Below are 12,930 nucleotides of genomic sequence, written 5' to 3' on the forward strand. Positions count from 1 at the left end.
GACTAGTGATGACATTAATATGTTTAAAAAATGTTTATTTGACATGAACCGTATAAATTTAAAAAATTCTGAAGATCGGTCTACAATAAACTTTGGATAAATTTTATAAAAGACCATGGACGTATCACAGTTTGTTCTCCCCATAGTCATAAACTTCTATATAACCATTACTGTTTGGTCACCGATGTTGACGATGGTTATTTGCTTCAGTGGTTAGTTGAGCAGAGGGTTCAAATGCAATTGTGCCAGACACGAATTAAGCACAAAACGAAAAAAAAAACATAAACAAACTAAATAAAACCTTGTTTAACCAGTTCTTTCAATTTTGGCAAAAAAAGTTAATTTACGATTCATTTTAACAAATTCTTTGTAAAAAAAAAGAAACAACAGTGTATGTATTATTCTACAAAACAAGGTTTCTCAAACAATTTGAAATATGAGTACAACATATAAACATTATTTTCCTCCCTACTTGAAATATTTGCAAAAACTAAAACACAGAAAACAAATCTAAACATTGAAACATTCCACCATCATGTGTTTGCTGTATGTTTTTTTGTGAATGTTTTCGCCAAGTGAGAAAGCATAAAAGCACCCCTTCGAAGGGTTTTTAGCATAAAAGAATCCATATGTACGAGAACTTACTACGTACCACCAATGTTTGCGATAGCATATGCTGCATGCAACATTCACAGACACTTATGCATATGTGTTGTTTTTGTTTAGGTATTTAACCCAGCAGTTTTGAAAGGAATCAACGTATCCCTTCTTCAAAGTATTTTTCTAAATGCCTATCTACTTGCTTGACTTCATTTTCAAACTCTATCGTCTTTTAAAGCGTATGTTCACTTTACTTTAGTGTTCTCAAGTAATGCAGAGGGTAAGTTAATCATCACTTATGTGTCCTTAAGTAATCTAAAGAGAGTGCCTATGAAAGTAGTTATCTAACCCACCAGAAGTAATCTTTTCCATACTCAATTGACAATATATCGGAAAGTTTTTTTATAAGCTGTCAAGGATTAATGGTTTTGCTCCTTTTTACAACCATCTCGAACTGCAGGGTTTGTATATACATATCTATGTACATATGTATGTACGAATACATACTTACTAGACGCGTACTTGTACACAAAACCTAAATCCATTCATCTTTAACCATTTGTTTTATTTAAAAGCGTCTGCAACTCGCACACACCGATAAAGATTCTGATGTTTTTGTTGTTTTCATTTCATTAAAATTATGATTATTATTGTTGTTGTTGTAATTATTTCCTGTATATTTCAAAATACTAGCAGGGTCGTCCGTCATACTACATAAATACACTGTTATTTTATTTTGAATGTCTGCATACTCCCCAAAACAAAACAAACCAAAACAGACTTGTCAAAGTGTTCGAGAGGACCAGGGGTAATAAAGTCTGAAAACAAATTATATGTTTTAGTATTTATTTATGTCGCATGAATATTTCGATGTAATTCTCTTTGCAAAGACGCAATTATGATGACGTTATTGTTGCTGCTTCTACTCATGATGTTGATGATGAAATTCTACGCATCGTTTACATTTAATTTTTATTTTGAGTGAAACTTTTATTTTTTTTTTGTATTACTTACATATTTCTCTTACATTGAGCTAAAAAATTTAAATTTATTATTGTTTAAGTTTTAGCTGGGGTTTTAGGTCAATTATTTACAAGAGACATGAAGAGAGTATGTAAAGTTTTGAAATACATACATATATAATAATGGAAGTTTGACCCTTGGTCAATGTTTTAATTGAGATTTTTTATTTAATTATGTGTACGAATGAAGTGATGATGAGTATTTTTACAGGAAGTGTTTATAATTGGGAATGAGGATTGCTATCAGTGAAAATTTTCTTAGAATAATAATAATTATTATTAGAGCGATTTCGAAAATAACTCATCGTATTTTATTTGATTTAGAAAGGAAGGTTTGACCGGATTAATAAATGTCGAAGTGCTTTACGTGAACACCTGCCGTGTTGGCGGTAGTTTCTTTAAACCACTGGGTGAGCTTTTGCAACGACTCACCACCGCCCCATTGTGCTTCTTACAAAAGTATATGGATTTCGGGTCCAGTATACGTGCACTTTGCTCGAGTGCTCGAGATATCTAATCTGACCATTGCTGCCCCGTTGCTTAACATCCAAAATGCCAAACATCACTTCCGTTTACAACCACGCAGATGGGATGGCCTCTGTTGAGTCGGCAACTGCACCTAGAGACGTAACCGGTAGTCCTACGTACGAATCCATCAAATAAGCCGAGACTTTGTTCTTACTCACAATGACACACTGTGGTAATTCTGCTATGAACAGAGTTTACTCTGAACATACCTGGATAATGAAGGATATAAGATACCTTTCATCCATCACCATTCAACCCAGCACATTTCTCATTCATCCGACACACTCAATAGAGAACAAAATCCGAAACACTTACTCTAGGTTTACGGATTAGGAAGGCCCGTATGCCCCTACATTCACCCTGTATAAAATACATTTAACACCAACCCATTTCCAACGCAGTCACTCCTCTGTGGGGTATCTTTTGTCATTCGGCAACAGCTCCGAACTTATCCTGAATTATAGATTTTACCGTGCATCAGTCTTTTAACCGTAACTTACTCTTGCCGCGAATTTGGGTTTAAACCACAGCCACTACGTGAAACCCGAAGGAGCCTCAACCAACTGACCAGCCAGGACAAGTCCTACGGGCAACTGGCCACCCGTAGTACCAGACTATGTGGTTCTCTGGTTAGACCCCATGTCAAATCATACTAAGGACTAGCCGAGGAGTGAAGTGGCATCACCAGTTTATAGTCCCGGCAGACTAGAAGTACTGGTAGCACCTTTTACTCCAGGATTGCAATACACCAAGATGAGGGTCTTTCATCAAGGAAACATGCAAGGTGGTGTGAGGTTTGGCTAGATTGTTAAATATGCCTCCATGAATTAGAAACATCATACTTTTAACCAAATAATTGGTCGTTGAATATTCAGCTCTATTACTACATCAGATGTGTCAAAAATTATCATGTGTCGTTGAATATAGTCCGCCAAATGTTTTAAGGGGTAAAAGTAATTGCGTAGAGGTAACGGGAACCAGCACTGAAAACTCCTTGTGCAATTATATTGAGTTTGGGCGTTTGTTTTCATTATATCTCATATCTTATACATATGTATATGTTTCAATGGGTGAAATATCTAGCAATTTATGCAGAGCCTGGTTGATTCCAACCAGAATCAACCAAGAAATTACTTGAGTAAAAAGGGTTCATAGCCTCTTCACCCCTTTTACTCAAGTAATTTGAATCCCTTCCCCTTAGAAGTTTAAGACATCGTCCCTTTTCGTGATTACCTATGGTTATTTCTTGCCCAGGAAACAGGGTTTAACATTTAGGTTTCTTGGTTGATTCCAGCTTAAGGCCGTGTTCAGAGCCTCTTCACCCCTTTTACTCAAGTAATTTGAATCCCTTCCCCTTAGAAGTTTAAGACATCGTCCCTTCTCGTGATTACCCAGAGTAAAGGGAACAAAATGCCACCCTGTTGTGTACACTTTCCCTGATAGTTATATCGTACATCTCGCAGATTATCCATCTGTTCCTTAGTATATAGCTGATCCAGTTAAGGAGGACCCGGCCAACATGAAACTGTTTTAGGGATTAGACAATGCTACCGCCTGTGTATGTAGTTTGTTATATATGGTGCAAAACTCTTGATTTCTTCCTTGACCATGTCAGTTGTAATAACTATCGTTGTGGTTTTTCCGACATGCCCGGTTAAAGAGTTTTCTAAATGTCCGCAAAACCGGATCTCCCCTGTTACCCAGGGTTTCTCCTGGGCAAGATCTCCGCTCTCATAGAGTACAGTTGTTCGCAAACGATCCAACCAATGCATTTTTGTTAACGTTGGAAAAAAGTACTCTTCTGAAAGTCTCCAATTCTGAATTTCATTTATAAGTCAAAGACAACATTATGTTAAAAGGGAATATGTAGTAAATTTGAAATACACAAAAAAAAACTTAAATATTGCACAGCCAAGGGAGCATAATTTTTTAAAATTTTATAAAAATAGAAAATTATATTTTTGAAGATGTTGAGTTATAGAAGGTTATAGGCATGTAATACTTCATGTCTGATTCTATTGACGAAAGTATTGTTATTACCTAAGTTTTGTATTAAAGAAATCCTTAATGACTGGTTCAGGTGTTTGTGCTATGCCAAGTTGCATGGTGTGAGTTGGCATCTTTTTCTATACGCCTCTTCAACAAGTTTCATCAGATCCAACGTTAGAGGTAATGTCGGAGAATCGAACGACATTTGTGTTTCGAAAACATTAGTTCTTGTTCTCTCGGGAAAGACAATGTATCATCGTAGAAAACTTGGACATTTAATTCAGAAACCTTGTTTTGAATCGTCCAAGGTTCCTGAATTAAGGTATTTGGATAACGACTAATCTATCTAATAATTTTTCATATTTCTTTTAAAGCAAAAAAAGGTGTTAAACAATTGAAGTAATTTTAAAATTATATACCCACAATTACAATGATATCTTATTATTAAACTTTTATCAAATCAGAAATCTCGTCTTAAGTATTGATTACATAAATCATATACCCAATATTGTATGATTGATTTTTCATGCTGATTTTGCTTTCTTAATAAAAACCATATTGTTTAAATAACGGAGTGGCGTTAAAATAACAAATACTAATGAAATGTATTTCATAATTTAAAACAAAATTTACTAATGAACAAAAGATCAATGATCAGCGAGAAAATATACGAATACAAAAGTATACTTAATAATTTTATGGCTAAAAAAGTTTATAATAAATTTGAGTTAAAAAACAACAATTAACCCATTTTGAGTGGATTCTTAATACATATTTGAATTTCTATCATTTCAGGGTTTTGGAGATGTTGTAGCTGTGGTTAATGTTGGAGTTTTACAGTAGATAATACAGGAAAATATTGGATAGAAGTGGTGGGGGTCGATTCATGAATTACAGCTGATTATATATCAAAAAAATTAAATAAAGGTACGTTAAATTATTTACCCTTAAAATATAAAAATATTTGGATTCATATTGTTTGATTTTGCAAAAATTATAATATTATTTATTTGAAGTTTGATTTTGGGAACCTGAAACAGGTTTAGTAAAAGTGATTATATAGAAAATGAAGCATTTTATTTTCTTTTTTTGATAGAAATAATAAAAGGTTTTCCGATTATGATTCTTTTCAAATTAAGACATTGAGGATTTTAAAAAATGACAACCTGCAGCCGTGGGATATCTGTGTAGGACATTATGTACAGACCCAGATATATCACCAAGGTTGGATATATCATAGTTCTCAATTAATCTATTTCTCCTGTCGGATAGGATGAGGCATTCACACAGAATGCGGAATACCATTTCTCCTCTTTCCTTTTCATTGCTGCAGCGACAATATTCATTGACTTGGGTGTCCAAGTCGACTTGCATAGCCAAATAAAGTTCAGTTATTACTGCAATAAACTTCGATATGTCACGTCTGTTTCGGATTATAAGTTGCATAGTGCGTTTTTAATCGAAAGTGGCCCACATTAATTTAACCTGGCCATTTTGCTTAAATAAAGATTATTTCACCTATCTGAAGATACTTTTTTTTTAAAAGACCCAAGCGGAATTACAACTGATTTTGCACTGGAGATATTTAAAACAGATTTTTAAATAATTAATTAGTTTTTGTCTGACTTGAGCATTGTCTTGTTTTGTAAGCTGGTAACGGAACTGAAGCTCGGTTGCCATACGTAATCGAGATATAAGGTGATGACAGACAGACGTCCGATCATTGACAGATCATTCTTACATTGTTTGACCAATAGGATGTGGATGGCTATCTACGAAAATTCCATTTTCATGAATATTGAAGACATACAGCATTGTACTGGCTGTTCCATTATTCCAAATATTACATCAGAATCAATACCGCAGCTCATTTATGAACCGTCTGCTTAGATTCTGGCTTTTAATTAGTTCACTATGTTACCCCTGCACCACATATTTCTGGAAGTATTCTGACCTTGACTCTAATAAATGATTGAATCGTGTTATTAAATTTCGAAAGCATCGATCCATAATAACTTTACAACAGATATAGGGCCGTTTTCTGATTTGATAGTAGTTTGGCAGACCCTTCAAGGGACAGTATCCAAGTCGCATGCATCTTTGTCTAGTACTCAATGTCCAGTTGTTACTGCAAGCAACCTCGATATTTCCCATCTATTACTGTTTTTAATAATTACATAGTGCTAGAGATCTTGACTCCTCAGGTTCCTAGTCCCTTTAGTAATTTTTGGAGACTGAGACCAGTTCCAGATCTATTTTGTTAATTTCATAACAACGCATAATATTGAATTTTACGTGAAAACGTCTAGGTGACTATGGTGGGTTAGTTGGTGTTCTTCTGGTCTGTCAGTCCGGAGTTCGTGGGTTCGATCCCACCATACACATCAGGGCCGATGGTGGCCTAGGTATATTCTTTGGAAGCTGATGTAACAAACATCCTGCTTTCAAACTAATTAAAAACGTCAACATTTGTCTTCAGTTTAACACATGGGTTAATGTCTTTCTTTAAGAAAATATTCCAACATCAGGAAAAATACTAAAATCGAATGGTACCAACAACAACAAAATAAACAATAAACTCCATAAAACTGACAGGGCAGACAGGCTGCATTAAAAGAGAGTACGTGCGTTCCAGCACGCGTGTGTACAATGTTTAAACCCGGTTTTTTGTTTGTTGCACATATACAATAATAAACGAGTACAATATCAAGTACTTACAACATTTACACATACTAGGTAGGTACGTGGCACCTACACAAAGTGAAAGGTACAGAAAGGTAAAACATAATTTAAAGTTCAAAAAAAGTCTCTATACAAAATTTAATTGAAGTGAATGTAAAGCTAACAAACATTTTTTTCGGTAATTTAAAACTTTAGGTATGTAAATATGTTCACCTTAAGGGCATTTTATATATACATATGAGAAGATTTAAACTGACATGTATATTTTATTGTTGTCTAGTATTTCTTTTCAAAATTTTGAGGTTTTTGTGGTATTTGAAAAATACGTTTTTTTATTATCTTCATAATATCAAATGAAAGTTTTTTTTGACAACCGGCTTTTAATATAAAGTTTAAAAAAACAAACAAGGGTTTTGAATTTGATGGATTTGGATTTAAAAAGAGAGTAATTGGAAGAGAGTATTAGATAGCTAAGGGAGAATAGGATTATTACAGTTTGGGTTTCGGAATGTTATTTTTTTAAAAATGCCATGTGTTCATTGATTAAGGTTTGCAACACCATTCTAATTTTGCAGCTGCTTATATTGATAACTGAGAGTTTACTGTCTAATATTTAAACTCTTGTTTATAATTCACATTATTCTATTAATGTTTTTTTTGATTACTAATGAATTCAATAAAAAAAAAAAAAAAAAAAAAAAATGTTGTTCGTGTAAACACTCGTAGTTGCGTCTGTATGTGTTTAGTATCTGTGTGTCTGAATTTGAATTTTGAGTATTTATTCAAATATTATTAACTTTATATTGAAAACAAACTTCAGGCTTGAGATCCCATTCTCTCTCTCTCTGTCTTGATTTTCGTAGCTCTCAGTTTTGTTTATGTCTCTTTTTGATTTATAATTCTCCCTTTTGCATTTACAATATTGAGGAAAGAGTCCATAGAATTTTTCGTATTTTTTCGTACGTATTCGTGTGTAGTATTTTCAAAACCATATTTTTGTTTATTTCTCGATTCCGAATACTTCGAGTACCCTCATCATCGTCATCTATTTTATTCCATACATGTGTGCTGTTGTTTTTGTTGCCATTGTTGTTGGTGGTGTATCTGTAAGTACGTTTTATACACGAGTTTCAGTTACTTTGTGTATTTACTGTTTAACATTTATTGCTGCTGCTGCCGATGTTGTTGTTGTTGTTGTGTTGCCTGTTGTATGTGCTGTAGTTGTTGTATTTATTCGTTTGTATGTTTTTGTGTTCGAAATGTTTTTTTCGAGCTTCTTCAACATCAGCCACTGTACGAGCATATTAGTGTAGTATTTGTGTGTTCACAGTACTCAGCTTAAAATATCTGACGACGCGCGTAGATTTTGTTTTCTTACAAATAAAAATTATTTTCTTTCAAAATTTGTTTAGTTTTTCGTCAAATTTTCACTAGAAATCTTAGAGAAATTACAATAAAATCGTATAACGAACAAATTTAAATCACAATTGGAATTAGAAACTCGTTTTTGTAACAATTAAACCCAGAAAAAAATTCAATTCAAAAGAAGAAAATAATAATCAAACAAAATATTACAATACGAAAAGAAATTTACATCTTTATAGTCTAGAAAAAAAAAAACACCCACGTTGCAATAGTAAAGTGTTTGGATTAAAAGAAAAAAACAAAAACAAATCATAATAATCATCACAAAAATTTGTATGCATTATCCAACGTGTTGTATTTTCGAAATATTTTTATCTTGACAAATACAATATTTTGTTTTGAATGCTGCTGTGTTGTCTTCGAACATAAACAAAACTTCATAACAAATGATTTTGTAAGTACATATTTTTATTAAATATTTTATTACATTTTTTTGTTTTAAAGCAATTTAAACACAATTAAATTTAGTTATAGCGTTTTTTTTTTTTTGTTGTTTTTGCAATATTAAATAATTAATATTAATTGTTATTATACAGATCACATTGAAAATTCTTTGATATTACTCACTAATTTCATTTAGATTTAAATGTTGTTTTTTTAATTTTATTCAATACAATTACCGGAAAGTATTCATTACAATTCAACATAGTTTTCATCAATGATTATTTCATATTTCATTCACACACAGTAGTTTTAAAATAACAACTAACTATTCACAAATAAATAACAATTACATATGTATTTGAGAATTTTGAATTTTTTGAAATTCTTATCTCAAATCTGTACAACAACAATATACAACATTTGAACAACGTAGTTTATTACTTTTTTTCATTTCCCAACATAAAATAATTTAAACTAATTTTAAAAATTTAACCACAAGTTCAGACAAAATTCCATAACAAACCCATCCAATATAATCGAAAATTGCGCAATTAGTAGTTCCAAATTATTTCAATAGATAAAGATATTTTTAAGTCATTCTTAGAAAATGTTAACGACCATAAATCAAAGCTTACTGCCAGCTTTTGTAAGCACGTCTAACTCACACATAGTATATAAATATATAGTTTCTTGGTAAATTAGAAAGTTGTTAGGAAAACATTCAAAATACGATATCGATCGAAATCTCTATTTAATTATTGAGATTTTCATCGATATCGAAACTTTTAATTATAATGGAAACTTATAAGTAAGAGCATAACTTTGGGGGAATCAAGATATTGTAACGTTCTAGAGATTGTATATACAATTTTAATCTTATGCTCTTCATTATAATGATGTTCCACATATATATATATATTTTTGAAAAACATACACTGCACCGGTATTTTCATATTCATTAATAATTTATTTTATTCCGGCAATTCATTTCATATTACCCGAACTTTTCTTTGTGATTTGATTAACAGATAAATATTTATCTGCTTTTCCCTTGTAATATTTCAATTCTTTTTTGTCAACACTTCAACCCTTTGAATACACTGCTTGGTAACTCTGTTTATACGTGGTATAGTTCAAGAATGATGCAATATAAAAATTTGTTGCTAAAGTTGAAGGTTCATTATCACATGTTTTTTTTACTAAACTACAAATGTGACTAATACCAAGGTGAAAATCTTACATTCTCCTCTATCGCGAATAAATAGCGAGCGATCTATCAATCTTTAACTTTATTTCTTTACCCGGACTATTGTGAATGTTACGTGAATTGTATATTCGCAATAGTTGATTTTTAAAGTAGTATAGTGCCCAGAATCAGTTAAAGATTTATTTCAATAATCCCTAAACTACAATTAGAACTGACATCAAGGTGATATTGTCATATTCCCTTTGTATATCGAAGAAGGTGGCTGTTACTCCTTTATTGTTCTCTCTCCTTTTTCCACACGGACTATACTGAATGTTACGTGAATTGTTTATTCACAATAGTTAATTTTGTTCGCTGTCAAATGCTAAATCAATTTTATAGAGATTTTAAAATCGGTCCTTCGGAAATGCATTTCAAGTAGTTTAAAAAGTAAAATCATTTTAACGTTCATAATAATTAACTTATAAATATTGGTCGTAAATAAGTTGTTTATGAACCTAAATGAGAATTAATCTAATGTTGATCCAAGTCGTTATAAGAATTTTTCAAAAATGTTTGTTCTTAGTAAAAGCTTAAAGATGTTAATGTTAAGATAAAATCTCTAACGATGCTTTTATTTCAATCTATATCAGATCATATCGGGATATCCCTTATGAGTCTAACAAGCATAAATCTCTCAGCAAAATCTTTAGTTACCCGGTAAGTAGGCAAGTAATATTGGAGCAAAGTGTAAGTACTTAGTTTTTGGGGGAATAACTACTTATGTTTGTTCGATGATTACCAAATAAATGGTTACAAATGTGATCACCAGACTTTTCCGGATTTATAACCACTTTTGCGGTTATTGTCTGTGTTTATATGCTTTTTGGAATAGTTTTTACACAAATGTAAAAATCAATATTTTTTTAAAAAACATCTAATATCGACTAGGGTTAGAACCTCCAACTAATACTTTCTAGACAATTGGCTACAAATCCAATTCAAAAAAATGATTTAAAATTATTAATAATGACCACTTATTACCAAGTAATGTATGAAATAACTACATAATAATTTCGCCACTGTAATAAAATTCGAATTCTATGGGAATAGGTCAATAAATATTATATATGTATCATATTAGAATATTGAATACTATATGGCCGAACATAATTTCTTTTACAATGAGTTTTAAATCACGTTTAATTGCCTTCAGCTATCAATTCGGTGAATTTAAATTTAATTCCTATATAAAATTCAGTTAGATTTTAATATTTCTTCATAAAATTAAACTAGTTTAAAATATATTGTGAATCATTTGTTTAAATGTGGGAATTAAAATGATTCATTTAAGCAAGAAAAATTTTATTGTAAAAACAATTGAATGCTCCTTATTTTTACTCATATTTAGAAAATAACTTAAAAAAAGTAGCATTAAATATATATATATATATATATATATATATCCACACAAATAAATGAATATGAATCGATTTTAAAAGAACTGTGCCGAACTACCTCGAATTTTGATATCGAAATTGCCAAACGTCCTGATATCGAATGCAATCGCCTAAAAATGGGAAGTTGAATTCGAAAATCGAAATTTAGTTAGAGAAATTAGAGTTACACTTAAGCTGACTTAGGCGATTATCGCTTGTTACCGATAAAATGGAATTTAAATTACTTTTGTTGACATTTGACTTAATTGGTCCAAATACCGGTTTTTTATAAAAAAATGAACTCTATGATAACCTTACCGATTTATTTTTAAACTAGTTCCCCTTAATTAAACAATTAAATTATTAACTATATTCATTAAATGTACTTTAGTTAGAATAACTTCCTAACTACTTTGTTATTATTTATAATAATATTTTTGTACTTTGTTAGCATAATTACTATTTCATTTTGTTCATTCTTTTGTATTTCAATACACCAACAACAATATTCGTGATAAAATTACCTTATTGTCTACCATTTTCATTGTTTTTTTTTTCAAAACAATTATTTCCTTTCTATAGTTAAGGTTTGAAATTTTAAAATTACCGCTTTTCTCTGTTATTTTTTGTACATTACTACAAAACCATCTGTTTTCGAATGGTGAATTATTGTGGTCTTTTGTTTTCAAAATAAAATAACCTTTATAAAGAGTGTATGTGCAACAAATTTCCGTTTTATTGCCAAACGTTCCTAAGTGCGTGACGTAGTTTTGAAAATGCATAAAACTCAATATGTTGGTCAAACGGCCAGGTGGTTGGTAAATTTAATGTGAATAAATTAACAACTGCAGTAAAGATAAACAAATTTTATATACCTACATATTTGAAATATTCTTAAATATTTTGAAATTTTTAAGAAAGTTGTACTTATAACATTTCTCTAAATATGGTAATTTGAGTATGTAGCTATTTGTTTTAAATCTTTTTGTTAGTCAGCAAATAATAACTTTATTTATTGTATACATTCAAAAGAAAACATAAAAGCAAATTTACTTAAAAAAATCTGTTCAGTTTAAAAGCAAGCTCAGAAACAATTATAAGTTGTTGTCTCAAAAAAGAGCTTTATTTGTTAACAATAATTTTCAGATAATGACAAAATATAATAATGTTTTTTTTTGCCAACATCATTACAATAATAGTTTTCAATGTCAAAATGTCATTTCGTTTTCAATACTTGACACAATTTTGTTTTAAATCAATAATTTTTTTATTAAGTACAAAACCAAAAAAGAGATTAAAAAATTGTTTTTCAAGTCATTAACCGGTTTTAAATTAGTTGTAAAAGTCGTCAATCTATTCTTAAAAATTAAACAATTGTTTTTAAGCGTTTAAAGCTTAAAAAGCAAACACTTAAGCCACGAATAAGTAAAATAAATATGTTTGACATATGTGCAAATATTTATTTAGATATTTAACAACAATATCCAACCAAATATTTAATGAAAAACTCGACAATCTTTAGTTATTGTATTTAAGTTATTCAAATTTAAAGGCATTAGATAAGTGTTAAATAATGTAAGATATTAGCATTGGAAATGATATGTTGACGTATATAGCAAAACTATACTATTAAAAACCAAATAATTAAACACCTCTATATTACTACCGATATATC

The 12,930-nt window shown here is 30.7% G+C and overlaps 1 protein-coding gene across 2 annotated transcripts in view; it reads left to right on the top strand.

Moving 5' to 3' along the window:
• Positions 1-12,930, top strand: part of LOC119608457 (innexin inx1) — a 133,495-nt gene that overhangs the window by 107,163 nt on the left and 13,402 nt on the right. The window contains exon 4 of one of the 2 annotated variants that reach the window (XM_037962889.1): positions 4,935-5,066. The gene's annotated coding sequence lies outside the window, so the exon portion shown is untranslated. Of the gene's footprint in view, positions 1-4,934; positions 5,067-8,114; positions 8,641-12,930 lie in introns of those variants that run through there. The other variant, XM_037962888.1, reaches the window with a different exon arrangement.

This window comes from Lucilia sericata, unplaced genomic scaffold, assembly GCF_015586225.1.
Source record: "Lucilia sericata isolate MDLA Ls3-8-SP2 unplaced genomic scaffold, ASM1558622v1 Contig000838F_arrow, whole genome shotgun sequence".
Lineage (NCBI taxonomy): Eukaryota > Metazoa > Arthropoda > Insecta > Diptera > Calliphoridae > Lucilia > Lucilia sericata.